Raw genomic sequence first — 19,848 nt, 5'->3', positions numbered from 1 at the left:
AAGTTGGTATCAGAGCTCTAGGTTCATAGGAGTCATGAATCACAAGTCGGTTTATTAGAGTCTCACTGATCGGTACGGAGACGTTTGTACTTATCTACTAGAGGCTATATAACTGTTAGGAAAATTTCCACTTCATTTGATTTCCTTGTCGTGCGATATTTTGACATCACAATTCTAAACTTCTGTCTTCTATTCTCTCACAGATGGTGAGGACACGTGCTACCCGAGATGATCAGGCACTTGCGCCCCTTACTGTAGCCGTCAGAAGCCGGGGCCGAGGTTGAGGCCGAGGACGTGCATGTGGTGCAGCCAGAGTACCTGTGTGAGCTGCCGCCAAGGTACCACCAACGGTTCCAGCCGGAGTCCATACACCGGACACGCCTACTACTACTGCTCCTCCAGCTCTTCAGGAGACTCTAGCACAGTTCATGAGCATGTACGCCACTCTGGCTCAGGCAGTGTTGCTTCCCCTTATTGCAGCCCCATCCCAGACCGGGGGAGGAGCACAAACTCCCGTCGCCCGCACTCCCGAGCTACGAGTTCATGTTGATCAGGTCCCAGAGGTTATTCCTGTACCGCCTGCAGTGCCAGTTCAGTTCGAGGATAGGGCAGCTGTTTTAGAGGATAAGCAGTGGAGACTTGAGAGGTTCAAGAAGTATAAGCCTCATGTTTTCAGTGGTTTAACATCAGATGATGCTCTAAGATTTTTGGATGAGTGCCACCGTATTCTTCGTACCATGGGTATCTCAAGATCGAGTGGGGTTTCGTTAACCACTTTCCAACTTCGAGGAGCCGCCTATGAGTGGTGGCGCACTTATGAGTTAGGTAGTCCGGATGAAGCAGTTTCCCTTACTTGGACTCAGTTTTCAGATCTGTTCTTGACGGAATATGTTCCTCAAAGCCTTAGGGATGCATGGCGCACATAGTTTGAGCATTTGCGCCAGGGCGCTATGACTATTTCAGAGTATGTTATCCGTTACACCAGTTTGGCTAGGCATGCACTGGACCTGGTTTCTACTGTCTGTGAGAGGGTTCACCAGTTTATTGAGGGCCTTATTCCCAACATCAAATCTAGCATGGCTCGTGAGTTAGAGATAGAGATTTCTTATCAGTAGGTGGTGAGAATTTATAGGAGGATTGAGGGTATGCATGCTAGGGAGAGAGAGGAGAGGGAGGCCAAGAGGTCTCGAGAATCAGGCCATTATTATGGTGCCCTTACCCCAACTGCATGTCGTCATGGTAGGGGTTATATGAGTCACCCTGTTCATTCAACTCTTCCAGCAGCCAGTAGTGCTCCAGCTCCTCTCAGATCTCAGGAGCCTTATTATGCACCTCCGGTTTCTAGCGCGCCTCCCGAGAGGGTTGTTTTCAGAGGTCAGTCCAGTAGACTGGCCTGAGCCAATCACAACCACCACATCCTCCCAGAGCTTGTTTTGAGTGTGGTGACACATGTCATATGGTGAGGGATTGCCCCAGACTTTGGAGGGGTGCACCTCCACAGACTTCCCAGCCACAACGTGCCCCGCAGAGTTCTGGTCACAGCTCCAGTTGCTACCCCACCTGCTCATCCAGCTAAAGGTGGAGGTCGGGGAGGTAGAGGTTGCCCCAGAGGAGGAGTCTAAGCCAGATACTATGCCCTTCCTGCCCGTACCGAGGCTGTTGCCTCCGATTCTGTCATCATAGGTACTATACTGGTTTGTTACATAGAGGCATCATTTCTATTCGATCCAGGCTCTACTTATTCTTATGTGTCCTCTCATTTTTCTCCGTATTTGGGTGTATCTCGGGATTCTTTGAGTGCCCCTATTTATGTTTCTACTCATGTGGGAGATTCTCTTGCTGTGGATTGCATTTATCGGTCATGTTTGGTTGCTCTTAGTGGTTTTGAGACCAGAGCCGATTTATTGTTACTCAACATGGTTGATTTTGATATTATCTTGGTCATGGACTGGTTGTCGCCCCATTATGCTATTCTTGATTGTCATGGCAAAACTGTGACGCTGGCTATGCCAGGTGTACCGCATGTTGAGTGGAGGGTGATTTAGATTACACTCCCACTAGAGTTATTTCTCTTCTTAAAGTTCAGCGTATAGTTGAAAAGGGGTGTGACACATATTTAGCTTATGTGAGAGATGTCAGTATTGATACTCCTTCAGTTGATTCAGTTCCAATAGTATGGGATTTTCCCGATATGTTTCCAGCTGATCTTCTAGGCATGCTGCCTGATAGAGATATTGATTTTGGCATTGATCTATTGCCGGGCACTCAACCCATTTCTATTCCCCCATATCGTATGGCTCCTCCTGAGTTGAAGGAGTTGAAGGATCAGTTACAAGAATTGCTTGATAAGGGTTTTATTTGGCCTAATGTATCACCTTGGGGTGCTCCTGTCTTGTTTGTGAAGAAAAAGGATGTTTCTATGCGTATGTGTATTGATTATCGCCAATTGAACAAGGTTACAGTGAAGAACCGTTATCCTTTGCCTCGTATTGATGATTTGTTTGACCAGCTTCAGGGCGTACAAGTATTTTCTAAGATTAATTTGCGCTCAGGTTAACATCAATTGAAGATTCGGGAGCCAGATATTCTGAAGATTGCTTTCAGGACTCGGTATGGTCATTACGAGTTCCTCGTCATGTCATTTGGGCTGACCAATGCCCCAACAGTCTTTATGCATCTGATGCACAGTATATTTTGGCCATATCTCGACTCTTTTGTAATTATCTTTATCGATGATATTCTGGTGTATTGTCGGAGTCGGGAAGACCATGAGCAGCACCTGATGACTGCGCTTCAGATTTTGAGAGAGAAGAAGTTGTATGCTAAGTTCTTGAAATGTGAGTTTTGGTTGGATTAAGTGGCATTCTTAGGCCACGTGGTATCAAGTGAGGGTATTTAGGTGGATCTGAAGAAGATAGAGGCCGTGCAGAGTTGGCCCAGACCATCATCAGCTACAGAGATCCGCAGTTTCCTTGGTTTGGCGGGTTACTACCGTCGTTTTGTGGAGGGGTTTTCATCGATTACAACCCCTATGACCAGATTGACCCAGAAGGGTGCTCCATTTCAGTGGACGGAGGAGTACGAGGTGAGCTTTCAGCTGCTCAAGACAGCTTTGACCACAGCCTCAGTTTTGATATTGCCTACAGATTTGGGGTCTTATACGGTCTATTGTGATTCCTCAAGGATTGGCCTCAGAGAGCGATGTTGATGCAGGACAGTAGGGTGATTGCCTACGCATCCAGACAGTTGAAGATATATGAGAAGAATTACCCTATTCATGACCTTGAGTTAGCCGCTATTGTTCATGACTTGAAGATTTGGCGCCATTATTTATACAGGGTTCCCTGTGAGATTTATAATGACCATCGGAGCTTGTAGCACTTGTTCAAGTAAAAGGATATAAATTTGCACCAGTGGAGGTGGTTAGAGCTGCTGAAGGACTATGATATCACTATTTTATATCATCCGGTCAAGGCCAATGTGGTGGCCGATGGCTTGAGTCGCCGGGCAGAGAGTTTGGGGAATTTGGCTTATCTACTAGCATCAGAGAGGCCTATGGCGATGGATATTCAGGCCTTAGCCAGCCAATTTGTGAGGTTGGATCTTTCGGAGCCTAGTCGGGTTCTAGCTTGCGTGGTTTCTCGGTCTTCTTTATTTGATCGTATCAAAGAGCGGCAGTATGATGACCCTCATTTGCTTGTCCTCAAGGACAAGGTTCAGCATGGCGATGCCAGAGATGTCACTATTGGTGACGATGGGGTACTGAGGATGCAGGGTCGGATTTGTGTATCCAATACTGATGGGCTTTGAGAGTTAATTTTAGAGGAGTCCCATAGTTCGCGGTATTCCATCCATCCGGGTGCCACGAAGATGTATCAGGATTTGAGGCAGCACTATTGGTGGAGACGGATGAAGAAAGATATAGTTGGTTTCGTAGCTAGGTGCCTCAATTGACAGCAGGTGAAGTATGAGCACCAGAGACCAGGTGGGTTGCTTCAACAGATAGAGATTCCGGAGTGGAAGTGAGAGCAGATCACCATGGACTTTGTAGTTGGACTCTCACGGACTTTGAAGAAGTTTGATGCTATTTGGGTAATTGTGGATCGGCTGACCAAGTCTGCTCATTTTATTCTTGTGTGTATTACCTATTCTTCGGAACGGTTGGCAGAGATTTATATCCGGGAGATTGTTCATTTGCATGGTATTCCAGTGTCCATCATCTCAGATAGGGGTACTCAGTTTACATCACGGTTTTGGAGGGCCGTTCAGTAGGAGTTGGGTACTCGGGTGGAGTTGAGCACAACATTTCACCCTCAGACGGATGGACAGTTCGAGCGCACTATTCAGATTCTTGAGGATATGCTCTGTGCGTGTGTGATTGAGTTTGGAGGGTCTTGGGATCAGTTCTTGCCATTGGAAGAGTTTGCTTACAACAACAGTTATCAGTCTATCATTTAGATGGCACCGTATGAGGCTTTATATGGTAGGCGGTGTAGATCTCCGGTGGGTTGGTTTGAGCCGGGCGAGGCCAGATTATTGGGCACAGACTTAGTTCAGGATACTATGGAGAAGGTTAAGGTCATTCAGGATAGACTTCGTACAGCTTAGTCTCAACAGAAAAGTTACACGGACCAGAAGGCTCGTGATGTTTCCTATATGGTTGGAGAGTGGGTCCTGCTTCGGGTTTCGCCTATGAAGGGCGTTATGAGATTCGGGAAGAAAGGGAAGCTGAGTTCGAGGTTTATTGGCCCTTTTGAGATATTGAGGCATGTTGGGGAGGTTGCTTATGACCTTGCTTTACCTCCCAGTTTGGCAGGAATTCACCCGGTATTTTATGTTTCGATGCTCCGTAGGTATCACGGTGATCCGTCGCACGTGTTGGATTTCAGTTCCGTCCAGTTGGACAAGGATCTATCTTGTGTTGAGGAGACAGTGGCCATACTGGACAGTCAGGTTAGAAAGCTGAGTTCAAAGAATGTTGCATCCGTGAAAGTTCAATGGCAAGGCCAACCGGTCGAGGAGGCAACCTGGGAGGCTGAGCAGGATATGTGCAGCCGATACCCTCATCTTTTCACTACTTCAGGTATGTCTCTATGCTCATTCGAGGATGAACGAATGTTTAAGTGTGGGAGGATGTAACGACCCGACCGGTTGTTTTTAGAATTTATGCTCCGATCCCCTATTAACTGCTTTTCCCAAGTTTATTTTTGCAATTTTGATTTGTCGGGATGTTCGGTTTTGAGTTTCGGAGAGTTTTTGGACACTTAGTCCCTAAATGAGAGCTTAAGTATTGGAAAGCTGACCATAGTTGGAACAGTGTGAAGACGACCTTGAAATAGAAATCCGATGGTTCCGTTAGCTCCGTTGGGTGATTTCGGGTTTGGGAGTGTATTCGAATTTTGTTTTAGAGGTTCGTAGCTAATTTAGGCTTGAAATGCCGAAAGTTGAAGTTTTGAAAGTTTCCGGTTCGATAGTGAGATTTTGCTCTGAGGGTCGGAATGGAATTCCAGGAGTTGCAGTAGTTCCGTTATGTCATTTGGGATGTGCGTACAAAGTTTCAGGTCATTCGGATGAGGTTTGGTAGAGTTTTTGATCGAAAATATGTTTTTAGATTTTTTGGAAAGTTTAAGCTTGAATTCGATGAAAAGTAGGTATTTTGATGTTGTTTATGGTATTCCGAAGGTTGGAACAAGTTTGAATGAAGTTATGAGATATGTTCGTAGGTTTGGTTGAGGTCCCGGGGGCCTCGGGTATGTTTTGGATGCTCAACGGGTCATTTTTGGAACCTGTTGAATTGCTGAACTTCTGGTATCTGGCTTTCTTCTACGCGATCGCAGCCTTGTCTTCGCGATCGCGTAGTGTAATTCCGGAGGGGGCCCAATTCCTTCTTCGCGATCGCATGGTTTGGCTCACAATCGCATAGTGCTGCCCCTTCCTTCTTCGCGTTTGCATTCGCGTCCTCGCGCTCGCATAGAAGAAACTGAGCCGGTGGCTCAGTGACCAATTTTCCTCTTCTCGTTCGCATGGATTGGGTCGCGAATGCGTAAGCCGCGTTTCTCCTCTTCTGTGATCGCATGCATCTGGTCGCGATCGCATAGGCCATTCCAGGGCCCTTAATTTTTTCTTCTTCGCGATCGCGTTCCATTTCTGGCGATCGCAATGAACAAAGGCCTGGACAGAATGTTAAGTTCTGAAAATGGGACTTCATCCCATTTTTTGATTTTGACAATTTGGAGCTCGGGGAGAGGCGATTTTTGGGAGATTTTTGAGAGAAACAACGGGGTAAGTATTCTTAACTTAATTTTGGTTAGATTACTCGAATATATTACAAGTTTTGGCATTAAATCTGTGAGTTGGAAAAGTTTAGAAAATCCTCTCTGATAGATTCGAGGATTTGAGGGTCAAAATGTTATGGGATTTCGATAATTTTGGTATGGTTAGACTCGTGAGAGTGCGAGGTTTCTGAAAATATAAATTTCACCCGATTTCGAGATGTGGGCCCGAGGGGTATTTTGGTCATTTTACATAATTTTGCGTATTAGCATAGAATTTAATTGTAGAATCAGTTACTTGAAGTGTTATTTACATTTTGAAATTTAATTGAATAGATTTGGGCCATTTGGAGTCGAATACTCGTGGCAAGAACTCGGTTTCAGATTGCTTTTGATTCAGTTCGAGGTTAGTGGTTTGTCTAACCTTGTGTGGGGGACTCTCCCCTTAGGATTGGTGTTGTGGTAATTGAAATTCCTTGTACATGAGGTGACGGGTGCGTACTTGTGCTAATTGTTGAAAATCTTATTTTCATTAAAAATAGCCTAAATTGTATTATTCCTTTCTTGTTTACACTACTTGAAATTTAAGCCTGATGTTAGTCTAGAGAAACATGTCTAATTGACTTAATTGATGTACTTGCTCAAGATGCCTTATTTGGATTATGTGCAATATGCTAGGATAGAAATACCTGCTTTACCTTAATATAGAATTTGAATTTAATTGTGTATTCTTTATACTGTTGTTGTGTATTTACTTTGGGACTACGAGACGGTATCCCGGGAGATCCCCTTGTCTGTTTACTTTAGGACTACGGGTTAGATTCCCGGTAGATCCCCGCGCACTATGAGTTGGACTACGGGTTAGATTCCCAGGAGATCCATCGAATATGTATATATGTGACTACATGACGGTATCCTGGGAGATCCCCGATTGTTATTATTGGTGTTGAGCTGTATTTCCTTTCCCGTGTTTACCTTGTTGCTGTATAGTTGATGTTGCTCTGTACATCCTGTATTATTTTACTGCTGTACTCATTTATACCGTTCTATTCTATACTGTTGATCTTTATATTTTATTTAAACCCTCAGTAGGGCCCTGAACTTCCTCGTCACTACCCAACCGAGGTTAGGTTTGGCACTTACTGAGTACCGTTGTGGTGTACTCATGCCCTTTCTGCGCATGCTTTTCATGTGCAGATTCAGGTACCGCTACTTAAGCCTACCATTATTGAGGGAGGTGACTACTATAGAGACTTCGAGGTACATCTGCCGCATCCGCAGACCGAGGAGTCCCTTTCTATTCCTGCTTTAGTATTTAGCCCTTCTGTATTTTATGTTCTATTTAGACATTCCAGAGTTAGAGCTATGTAGTACTTCTTAACTTGTGATTCGTGGGTTTCCGGGTCTTGGTTTTAGATATTGATTTTGAGATTTACATATATGATGTATGCCGAGCGGTACATATAAATACTGTTATTACTTTATTCTGTTTTAAATTATTTTACTTCCGCAAGTTTGGTTTTTCTTCCGCAATTTAGGCTTACCTAGTCGTAGAGACTAGGTGCCGTCACGATGGTTCACGGAGGGCGAACCGGGGTCGTGGCAATATGTGAAGGGTGTGCATTTTTGGAAGGGACCTTGAGTTTTTGTTTGCGGGTGTGTGACTAGCAGCATGGTGATTATTGGGTTTTGAGGCTTTCGGGGTTCATGTTTTGATACGCGTCCAGAAATTCTATATGGGTGCTTCAGCAGAATAATAGGGCGTGAGTGATATATCACCTATTTGATTTGCGTAGTTGAGTTGGGTATGAAAATTTCGGTATTCCTGAGGTTTTGGGCTAGATGCCCTCATGAATGGACTATTTCCTGTTTGCGGATCTTGAAGAAATGTCGAGAATGGAATAATTAATAGCATGTGTTATCGATAAGTTGTTGTGGATCTTTTTTCTAATTGGGAAGGTCAGAATTTGGTTGGGACTTTGAAAGTATTTATTTGTAACGTTACTTTCTTTAGACCACTTTGAAATCCACCAAGGAACACCAACTTCATAATGTTTCTGCACTCTTCCTTTTATGTAACAGAGATTATTTCCAAGTTTGGTAGGCTTTTGGGCCAAATCAAGATTGGACAAATTAGATATTAACGCTTTGTGGTTGTAGCAATTAGGGACGCATTTATGCTGTTTTACGTTACCGGATTTATCTAACCCATTAATTTTGATACGGAATATAAATTTATGTACATAAATTCATTAAATTGCAACAAATATAGTAGATATGGAACTGTAATTTTAAAAATATAATGAATTTGATTCAAAAAATTGTAAAGGTTAAAATTCATAGAGCTTAAATCCTAAATTCGTTTCTGGCAGCAACTCTAGTTAAATTCATAGTGGAGCACCCAGGACTTTAAAATCTGCCACTGTTCTCAAGAGCATTCTTACGAAGTTCATCTAAGTCGTCAGGATATAATTCAGTCATTCTCATTATTAGTCTGATGTCAAAAATGGGAATGAGTCAATTTGATTCAAACAAACAACTCCATGAAGCAAATCAGTCGTTGCTTCGTCAAAAAGCTCATTGAGTTCTTGAAGTTTCCAATCATTAACTTTACAAAACACATCAACGTGATAATGATGAAAGACAGTATGAACAACAAGTATGTGCTATGTTTGCAATATTCTCTTTGCTACTTGAACAAGTAACATAGAGTTTGCAGTAGCTTGTAGCTTGTTTTTTTTTTTCTTCCTATAGAGATACATTAAGCTCATTTGTGATTCTCAAAATAACTGTCAATAAATACAACAAGCTAGGCAACCTTAAATGTTTTACAAGCTTCAAGATATACCGATGCTCGAGCTCTACTACCTAAAGTACCTGCATCTTCAACAAGAGTATCAAGTACATCAACAATAGAGTCAAACATACAAATAAAGTTTCCAAATGACTTGTAGTGAGATCCCCGACGAGTGTCGCCAGCCAGCTCTAACAAGACCAATTTCTTGATTCAAGCCTCTACATGTTTCAGCACTGTCCAAGGGTATTCCATACATGTTATATACTTCTAAAATCTTGTATTTCACCTATATATACAATAATATTTTTAGACAAAGGTTGTTCAATTGACCACCCTCGGACAATATAGCTTCGCCCTAGTGTATACCCTATTTGGACCCTATTTGAAGTAAACACGTATACATCATGCCTATGGAGATTCAGTTTGATGAAAAGACCATGATCGATGGAGAGATTTCCATCGAACGGCTCTCGAACATGCAAGTCAGAATGATTAGTGGAAAGTGAATATTCTCTGTGATGTAAAAATATATCAGCTCTTGGGAGATAAACATGACTCTGAAAATATTTGGAAAGCCTCATTCTTGTCACTTTGTAGATTTTGCATATATTCTTAAATTTTGGAACATGATAGAGCATAAGTTAACGTGATTTTCTATTATTACTTTACTCCAGGAAGTATTTACGAACATTTTTTTTTTTCCTTTCAAAAAAGTTGGACTGTAAATGATATACAAAGGTTCCTTTGCAAACTGCAGCAAATATAGTATCGTTTTCTTTGAGGAAAATATAAATATATTTCATGAGAAAAAAATTTCATTTTAAGTGATGGGGAGTTGTTGTTGTTGTTGTTGATGGGGAGTACAAGCTAAATATATGTAAAGAAATATTTTTCGCTCATCGATGACATCCATTTTACTTGTGAAAAACATTTTCAACCATTGTTTAACCAAATACAATAAAAGATTCTTCTTGAGAAATGTTTTAATTTACCAGTTACCATTACCAAATGTCTTATTTAGCTTTCCTTTTATTTTATTTCTCATTTTTTTTTACTCTAATAGGATTTTATCAGTCGAAAGAAATGTAACACTCATCTGCTGTCTATTTCAAATTGATTCAAGATTAAGTATGCGTATTTATAAATTAAAAAAAAAAGGGGGGAAAGAGATTCGGAAAAGTTTTATATATCCCTCTACTTTCATTTATTGTTCAAGCCTATCCCGTTATACTTTCGTTCAAATATACCCCGCCGTCCATCAAAGTTTTATATTTGTCCCTATTTTAACGGCCAAGACACGTGGTGCCTTTTGAGAGATTGAATCCAACCCGACTCGTTACCCATGACCCGCACAACGCTATTACCCTTTTTCTCTTCTTAATCACAAGCATCCACATACTTCTCCTCTTCATTTTCATCAATTTTATGGAGTACCAAACATGGAGTCGGTATCGGAGGAGGAGAAGCAGACGAGTCGGAACTAAAAATCATTCAGAGTCTTAGCAGCGCCAGAAAGAATTGTACGCGACGTTTGAAAAATATGGCCGGTGAGACAATTAGGGTTGTCGAGAAACGCCTGTTGTTTCGGCGACAGTGGTGTCGTAAGGACCAACGACGTATCTCTTTCACCAATTCTTAACAATTTTTCCTCCAGAACGAGAATCCATGGCGGCAATGAAGGGGTGAAGAAGGAGCTGTAATGAGTTGAATTACAGAGCATATGTTTATCACTATTAATGGAGTTATAAGTGGGTAAACCATTAAATTTGTGGGTTGAAGCATAGAGGTGGCTGTGGTGTGCAGCAGCCAAAAATTTCAATAGATGGCATGGAAATGGTTGCTGAATAAGCTTCAAAAGAAAAAGAGAATAACCCGAGCAGATGCCAAAACCATTTGAAAGGAAAATGATAATAGGTGAATTTAACTTTTTGCAGACCCTAAATAACCGCCTTCTTGCATAGTTTTGATAATAAAGTGATAACAAAATGCTCTTATTAGTGTTTTTCATGATTTGCAGGTTATATATAACTAAGGAAGGCTAGAAAGCACTTTTGGAGTGAAAAAAAAATGAAGAAAGAGAGGCCAACCATGAAATATCCCAAGTGAACCACGCAAAACAGGCTGAAGAATCAGAAAACTGAGTCTACCGCGGTTCTACAGTGACCGCGGTAGAACCGCGGCGAAGGATGTTTGCGGATAGAAGGAAATTCAGAGGCCATGTTTGGCCGCGGTTCTACCGCGATCGCGGTGGAACCGCGGCAGGAGGCGGAAATTTCAGGGGCTAAAGTGCAAAACACGGGATTTTTAGCCCAAAACCCTATTTTAAACACTAGACTTCGCCCAAGAGAGGCATGTATTGAATTTGAGAGTATCTTGGCAAGAAAAACAATTGTGAGAGATCACCCAAAACATCTTTCTTCTTTTCTTTGATTTTTATTGCTAGTTTTTGATGATGAATATTATCTTATCTTGTTTACCCATAGTTATGAGTAGCTAAATCCCTTGTCTAAGGTTTTGATGGAACCTATTGGGGATGAACTTATTGTTTATGTGAATACAAATTGCTAGTTTCAATCTTTATTTATTCAACTATGTTCTTGTTGTAGTTAATTGACAGGATCCTCAATTAGCTGTGCCTTTTAGTGTGCGTAACTCGGGAGAAAGTGCATATTTTGGTTATTGTTGAATAACACCACTCCTAAAGTATAAGAGGAATCTATAACTGCGGGTTTAAAGGCGAGATTAGGGATAACGAAGCCTTGGGTGCAATCTTAAGTGTACCGTGTTAATTAAATCTAGCTAGTGTATCTCGGGAGAGTGCAATAGTATATTACTGTGATTACTCGGGAGAGATTTACGGTAAGACGAGCGTTCATGATTGGTATAGGTGTGTTGGTAAATTTGTATGAAGCATAAACAGAAGGGATTCCATCAATAGGGGAATTCTTTACTTTAGCTTTTTCTCATCATTGTTTACAACCTTAGCATTTTAGTTTACTGTTGTTTAATTTACTTGCAATTTTAGTTACTATAGAAACCATCAACTTGTGATTCAAACATTTGGGAAGCTAGTTCTGAAGAGTTTAGTGGGTCTAAAGATAGTGATTGATAAGTTAACTCTCTGTGGATTCGACCCTGGGCGTAATACTCGGGTTATATTTGCAACGACCGCATTGTCCTTTTTATAAGGCATAGTTGGGCGTGATCAAATTTTGGCGTCGTTGCCGGGGAGTTAACGGAATTATCAATTACCATTGCTAGAAATACGAAAAAATTCTTCGCGTAGGCAGTTTCTCTACACCCAATTTTTTATTGAAATTTTTGACGGTTGTTGACTTGGTTGCACAGGTGAATGCCTAGAAACTCTACAAGGACTGGAGAACTACTTGAAGGACTCGCAGACCCTGAGAAAATATTTAGGGCATTGAACCGTGCCAACAGAAGACTTCAACCACCTCATTAAACAGACAAATTCGAAACTGACATGGGAGACGCAATCGACCCTAACGAAAACAGTAGGCATGAGCAAGTCAACTTGAATGTCAGAGACGCGGCACCCCTGGTGCCCGAGGGTGCACTGTATGACTGGGCACAACCCACAGCTGACAATTTAGCTACTGCCATAGTTGTGCCTGCAATACAAGCTGAGTCGTTCCAGATCACAAATAATATGCTGCACTTGTTGCAAAACAAGGGACTCTTTTCTGGGACACAACTTGAAGATCCTCAGCAACACTTGAAGAACTTCTTGTCGATCTGCAAGACCCAAAGGCATCCCAATGTCACTCCAAAGGCTATCAGGTTATTATTGTTCCCATTCTCGGTGACAGGAGCTGCACAGGTTTGGCTAAACTCACTCCCCATAAATTCTATAGCAACGTGGGATGAGTTAGTCAAGCAGTTTCATAACAAGTTTCATCCACCCAACAAAACTGCCCAACAAATTGATGAGATCGTGAGCTTCAAGCAGAAACCAATGGAGACACTGCATGAAACATGGAGCAGGTTCAAAGGAATGTTGGTTATGTATCCACATCATGGTATTCCAGAACAGATGTTGGGACAACGATTTTATATGGGACTGTCGGATGGGTTGAAGAATATTATGGATGCTTCAGCTGGTGGGGCATTCTTGAGCAAGACATGGAGAGAAGGTCAGAGTTTACTTGATAAAATGGCACAGAATTCGGGATGGACATCCAGGAATGCACCCATCACTCCAGTGGTACACTCAGTGCCCCTTGATCCTTCAAACACTATGGCTGAAAATATGGCGACTCTCCTGACACAAATGAGCATCCTCACCAAAAAGGTGGAGGAATCAGGACAGAAGCAGCAGGTACACATAGTAGACACTACCAATGGGGGCTTGTGCACATCTTGCATTAGTCAATCAGTTGGTAATCCTTGGAATACAGAGCTTGATCATCATCATTAGCACCCTGAAGATATGAACTATGTAGCTAACTATGGGGGTCAGAGACAGGGAAATCAGAACTGGGGTCAGCAGACTCAACAACAGTACAGACCACCTTTGCCACAATATAACGCCGGAAACATGGGAGGTATAACACCCCCCAAAAACATGGCACCGTATCCTAGATCCCAGGGGTACAACAATCAGCAGCAGGGGTACCACCCGCCTCAGTAGCAGCATGGTAAAAGACAGGACGATGGGTTTGCTAGACTGGAAGCAATGATGCAGCAGGCTATTGGGTCCACTGCGAAGATAAATGAGAGAGTAGATGCACATGACGCAGCTATCAAAAATATTGAAGTGCAGGTGGGCCAAATTTCAATGTCTCTGAATAATCGTCCTCAAGGAACGCTACCTGTAGATACCCAAATCAATCCTAAAGATCAGGGCCCGAAGAAGCTGATGGCGGTGAGTCTCCGTAATGGCAGGGATCTCGATGAAGAGCAGGAGAGAGTTCGTGACAATATACACGCTAAGACACTTATGCAGGTACCCATTGAGCTGGATGAATCCTTAAGGCTGACAGATGTGACAGTCCAGCCTGCTCAGGAAGAAAAGAATATTCAGCAGGAGACCGAGAAAGTTGCTGAAGCAGTTGAAGAGCCAGTAGTAGAGATAGTATCTGAGAAAGAAAAGTCCCAAGTGATTGGGAAGAAAAGACCTCTTGCACCATTTCCACAGAGGTTGGCTAAACACCAAAAGGAGGAGCAATACAAAAAGTTATTAGAGATGCTCAAGCAAATTCAGGTAAATATTCCATTGATCGAAGCTTTAAAGGAGATGCCTGGATACGCAAAAATGATGAAAGACTTAATGTCTCGGAAATTTGACTTCCAAGACTTGGCTACGGTGACACTTACTCAGACGTGCAGTGCAGTGGTAACTAGACCTGTTGCTAAAAAGCTCTCAGATCCCGGGAGTTTTACTATTCCATGTACTATTGGAAACTTTGCTTTTGCGAAAGCACTCTGTGATTTAGGGGCGAGCATTAATCTTATGCCCCTGGTCATTTACAAGAGGTTGGGCATTGGGAGAGCTAGACCCACCTCTATGCTGTTGCAGCTGGCTGACAGGACTGTGAAGCGTCCATTTGGGATCCTTGATGATGTACTTATTCAGGTGGGGAAGTTCGTGTTCCCTGCTGATTTTGTGATATTGGATTGCAAAGTAGATGAAGAAATTCCTATCATCTTAGGAAGACCATTCTTGGCCACAGGGAGAGCTCTTATTGATTGTGAGACCGGGGAGCTTAAGATAAGGCTCAATGACGAAGAGATTATATTCAATGTGCAGAAATATATGAGGCGCCTAAGTGAGTTCGCAAATTGCTCTCTTATTGATGCCGTGGATGTAATCGTTCAGTCTGATGATGAAGTGTTGACGATTGAGGATCCCATCGCTGCATGTTTGACAAATTTGGAGGAAGTGAACGGTGAGGACTTGGCAAAATGGGTGTTGGCATTGGAAGGTAGAGGGTTTTGGGAAAGAAATCTAGAGTTTGAGCCCCTACACTTAGAAAAGAGGGAGACTCCTCCAGCTAAACCATCCATTGAAGAACCACCGAAGCTGGAACTAAAGCCATTGCCAGGCCACCTCAAGTATGAATTTCTGGGACCTAACTCCACTCTACCTGTTATTATCTCATCTGGTTTGTTAGATGTGCAGGTCCAACAGCTTCTACAGGTATTGAAGGAGTGCAAAACTGCCATTGGGTGGACCATGGCAGACATCAAAGGGATCAGCCTCGCGTACTGCATGCATAAGATTCTGCTGGAAGAGGGGCACAAACCTTCCAGGGAACATCAGAGGAGGCTGAACCCGAATATGAAGGAGGTGGTGAAGAAGGAAGTGATAGCGTGGCTAGATGCGAGAATTATTTTCCCAATCTCTAACAGCAGCTGGGTTAGCCCAGTTCAATGTGTGCCTAAGAAGGGTGGCATGACGGTTGTGAAGAATGACAACAATGAACTAATCTCAACGAGAACCGTCACAGGCTGGAGAATTTGCATGGATTATCGAAAGTTGAATCTAGCCACCCGGAAAGACCACTTCCCACTTCCCTTCATTGATCAAATGCTGGATAGATTAGCAGGGAGGTCACACTTTTGTTTTCTGGACAGGTACTCAGGGTACAATCAGATTTCCATTGCACCTGAGGATCGAGAGAGACCTCCTTCACATGCCCTTATGGCATCTATGCCTTTAGGAGGATGCCCTTTGACCTATGCAATGCACCTGCCACATTCCAACGGTGCATGATGGCCATATTCACTGACATGGTTGAGAATATAATAGAGGTGTTCATGGATGACTTCTCAGTGGTGGGGAATTCATTTGATGAGTGCCTGGTGAATCTGACGCGTGTGCTGAAAAGGTGCATTGAGACTAATCTGGTGTTGAATTGGGAAAAGTGCCATTTCATTGTACAAGAAGACATAGTCTTGGGGCACCGGGTGTCAAGCAAGGGAATAGAGGTAGGTCGAGAAAAGGTTGATATAATAGCAAAGCTGCCTCCACCAACTTCGGTCAAAGCAATAAGGAGTTTCCTTGGACATGCCGGTTTCTACCGGCGGTTCATAAAAGACTTCTCCAAAATTGTCAATCCTCTCTGTAAGTTATTAGAGAAAGATCACCCGTTTGTATTTTCTGATGATTGCAGGGTATCGTTTGAGGAGTTGAAGCAGAAGTTGGTCACAACACCCATCATTGTTGCCCCCAACTGGGAGCAACTGTTCGAACTAATGTGTGACGGTAGTGACTACGCAGTGGGGGCAGTGCTGGGCCAGCGAAAAGACAAATTGATGCACCCAATCTACTATGCTAGTAGAACTCTGAGTGGAGCCCAGTTGAACTATACGGTGACTGAAAAGGAGATGCTAGTTGTGGTGTTCGCATTCGACAAGTTCCGGCCTTACCTGATAGGATCAAAGGTAATTGTATATACTGACCATGCTGCTCTCAGATACTTAATAGAAAAGAAAGACTCTAAGCCACGCCTGATTCGTTGGGTGCTGCTTCTGCAAGAGTTTGATCTTGAAATACGTGACCGCAAGGGCACTGAGAATCAAGTCGCTGATCACCTATCACGACTTGAGGGATCTGAAAATGCAATTGAAGTTGAGGAAATTCTGGAAACTTTTCCAGACGAGCAACTGCTCGCCACCACTCATCAGGAAGCGCCATGGTATGCGGACTTGGCCAATTACCTAGCCAGTGGTATAGTTCCTCACGACCTTTCATCGGTCCAGAGGAAACGATTTTTTCGTGAAAGCCGCTTGTACTATTGGGATGAGCCCTATCTCTTTAGAATATGCCTGGATAACATGATCCGGAGATGTGTCTCCGAGATAGAACAATCTTCTATTTTGCAGGCTTGTCATGCATCGGCTTATGGTTGACACTTTGGAGGGATCAGGACAGCAGCGAAGGTGCTAGAGGCCGGATTTTTCTGGCCGACTGTGTTTAAAGATGCGAACTCATGGGTGAAGAGTTGTAATGAATGTCAACGCACTGGGAACATTTCCCGGCGCCACGAAATGCCCATGAACCCAATTCAGGAGATAGAAGTGTTCGACGTCTGGGGGATTGATTTCATGGGTCCCTTCGTCAGCTCCTATGGCAATAAATACATCCTTGTTGTTGTAGACTATGTGTCCAAGTGGGTGGAAGCTGTAGCATTGCCCACAAATGATGCGAAAGTGGTGGTGGGATTTCTAAAGAAGAACATATTCACCTGCTTTGGGATACCACGGACGATTATTAGCGACGGAGGCACTCACTTCTGCAATAGAGCCTTCGAGAAGTTGCTTATGAAATACGATGTACGCCACAAGGTAGCTACTCCTTACCACCCGCAGACTAGTGGACAGGTTGAGGTATCCAACAGGGAAATCAAGAGTGTGTTAACGAAAACTGTAAACGCCACAAGAACTGATTGGGAAAGGAAGCTAGATGATGCACTCTGGGCTTACAGAACAGCTTTGAAGATACCAATTGGTATGTCACCATACAAGTTAGTGTTTGGGAAGGCCTGTCACCTACCTGTAGAACTTGAGCATAAAGCGTGGTGGGCACTGAAGCAACTAAACTTAGATATGGAAGCTGCGGGCACATCAAGAGTCACAGAATTGCATGAGCTCGAGGAATTCAGATATCTTGCTTTTGAGAGCACAAGGCTGTACAAAGAGAGAATGAAGAAACTACACGATCAAAACATTGTTGAGCGAAATTTCAAACCTGGGGACATGGTATTGCTATACAACTCAAGACTAAGGTTGTTCCCGGGAAAGCTGAAGTCACGATGGTCGGGACCATTTCGAGTAGTTGAAGTTTTCCCGTCAGGAGCGGTTGAAGTTGCCACTGAGAATGACTCTCGTACATTTAGAGTCAATGGTCAGAGATTGAAGTTGTATGTGGGTATGAGCGAGCTTAAGGAAGGGTCTGAACTACACCTGACTGAACCACAAAGGTCGAGCGAGCCTTAAATGCGCTCATCCTACGTCGTGTCGCGACATTAAATCAGGCGCTCCGTGGGAGGCAACTCACAAAATTGTTGTAAGTATAACATAAAATATATATATATATATATATAAAAGACGTCAGAATCAGAGACGCGGCCAGATCGCGGTTCCACCGCGACCGCGGTCAAACCGCGGTAGTAACCCCTCTCTGAACCCAGGCCATCGCGTTTCCACCGCGACCGCGGTAAGTAAGACCCACTAAACTTGGTCCACCGCGTTTCTACCGCGATAGACACAGACCGGGTCCAGGTTCGATTTTTTTTAAAAAAATTTTAAATTTTTTTTTCTTTCCCTTTTTCCCAAAATACCCCACCCCCACCTACCACTAATCCCCCCATCCGCCCAGAACAATAAAACACAACCCCCCTTTCTTTTCTCATTCTCTTCTTCTCCATCTTCTCTCTATCTTCTCTCTTCCACTCTTCTCCTCCCAAAACCCCATTATCACACTCCCTTGCCATCCACCTTCATCACCCACTTCTACTCAACCACACTAGTAAGTTTTTATTTTTCTCTCTCTATTTAATCTTCTATTTTTGTGTAATCTAGAATACTTTTACTTAGTTTAAAACTAGGTAGGCTTAGTATACTTTTTGTCAATTTTCGTTTTGTTCATGATTTTCGTTGTTGTATGATAATGTTGTGAACTTGGTTGGGGTTAAAGTGCTTGGGCCTTCATGGTATTTGTGATGTTTTGGTCTAAAAATCTAATTTTTTGGGAATAGTTATTTTTAGGCACCATGTGGGCCACAATTTTGGAGTTGTTGTGATATTGAGGGGCGGGTTCTACCCACCCCTAATTGTGGAGTGTTGTACTCGATGATAGGGGGTGTTGTTTATGGGTGGAAAGATATGCACAGGAGTAAGTGTGGGGTGGTGTTGGCAGAATGTGGTAAGTAGTTCTGTTGTGAGGCCTCTATGGAGGTTATGACCTTCACCACCCCGCTTGTGCAGCTAGTTGTCAAGAAGAATTAAATGGGGGCAGTGTTTTGTTGCCATAAGGTGATGATGTCTGAGTACCCATCTGACTGGCACTAATTAGGATGAAGTTGATTTTTTTTTCTTTTTCTTCTGACTCCCTGCAGGTACTATGGCCCGTAAAAGGAAAAGGAGAGGGGCGGGCACATCCCTCCAGCCGACATTTGACGAGTCCTGGTTTGAATCGGAACGAGCTGAGGACGATTTTAATGCAAAGGCTGGAAAGAACTTCATTCACGAGATTCAAATTGACCGGGCAGCCCTCCGCGTGGAACAGGAGGACATGTATGAAGAAATTCAGAGGAGGGAAATGGAATTCCTCTTTGATCCTCCGGGCCCGGTGAACCGGATGATTGTTAGGGAGTTTTACGCGAACTGCCCTGCACATATGCTGCGGGAGGTGATTGTGCGAGGCATAGTGGTAGATGCCTCTATTGTGACTGTCCAACAGGTATTGTAGCTGCCCCAGTTCACGGGCGACGTTGACTTCTACCATGACAGACCAGGTGTCACGTGGGAGGCTATGACTGATGTACTTTGTGCTGGGGGGCACCCCACCTGGATCAAAGACCAAAGCACCCTGAACTCCAATTCTTTCACGCATTTGGCTAAGTGTTGTTTGACTGTCATCTGCAGCCGGTTCATGCCCTCCAGCAACACCACTGATGTGAACTTCAACATAGCATTATTGACATGGTGCTTCGTGACGAAGAAGGACTTTGATGCAACCTGAGTAATTAGTGACGAAATGGTCCTGCGGGGACCGCTGCTGTCAAAGGGGTTTTACTTCCCTTCCTTGGTGAC

This window comes from Nicotiana sylvestris, chromosome 1 (assembly GCF_000393655.2).
Source record: "Nicotiana sylvestris chromosome 1, ASM39365v2, whole genome shotgun sequence".
NCBI classification, from domain to species: Eukaryota; Viridiplantae; Streptophyta; class Magnoliopsida; order Solanales; family Solanaceae; genus Nicotiana; species Nicotiana sylvestris.
This window is presented reverse-complemented; position numbering follows the sequence as displayed.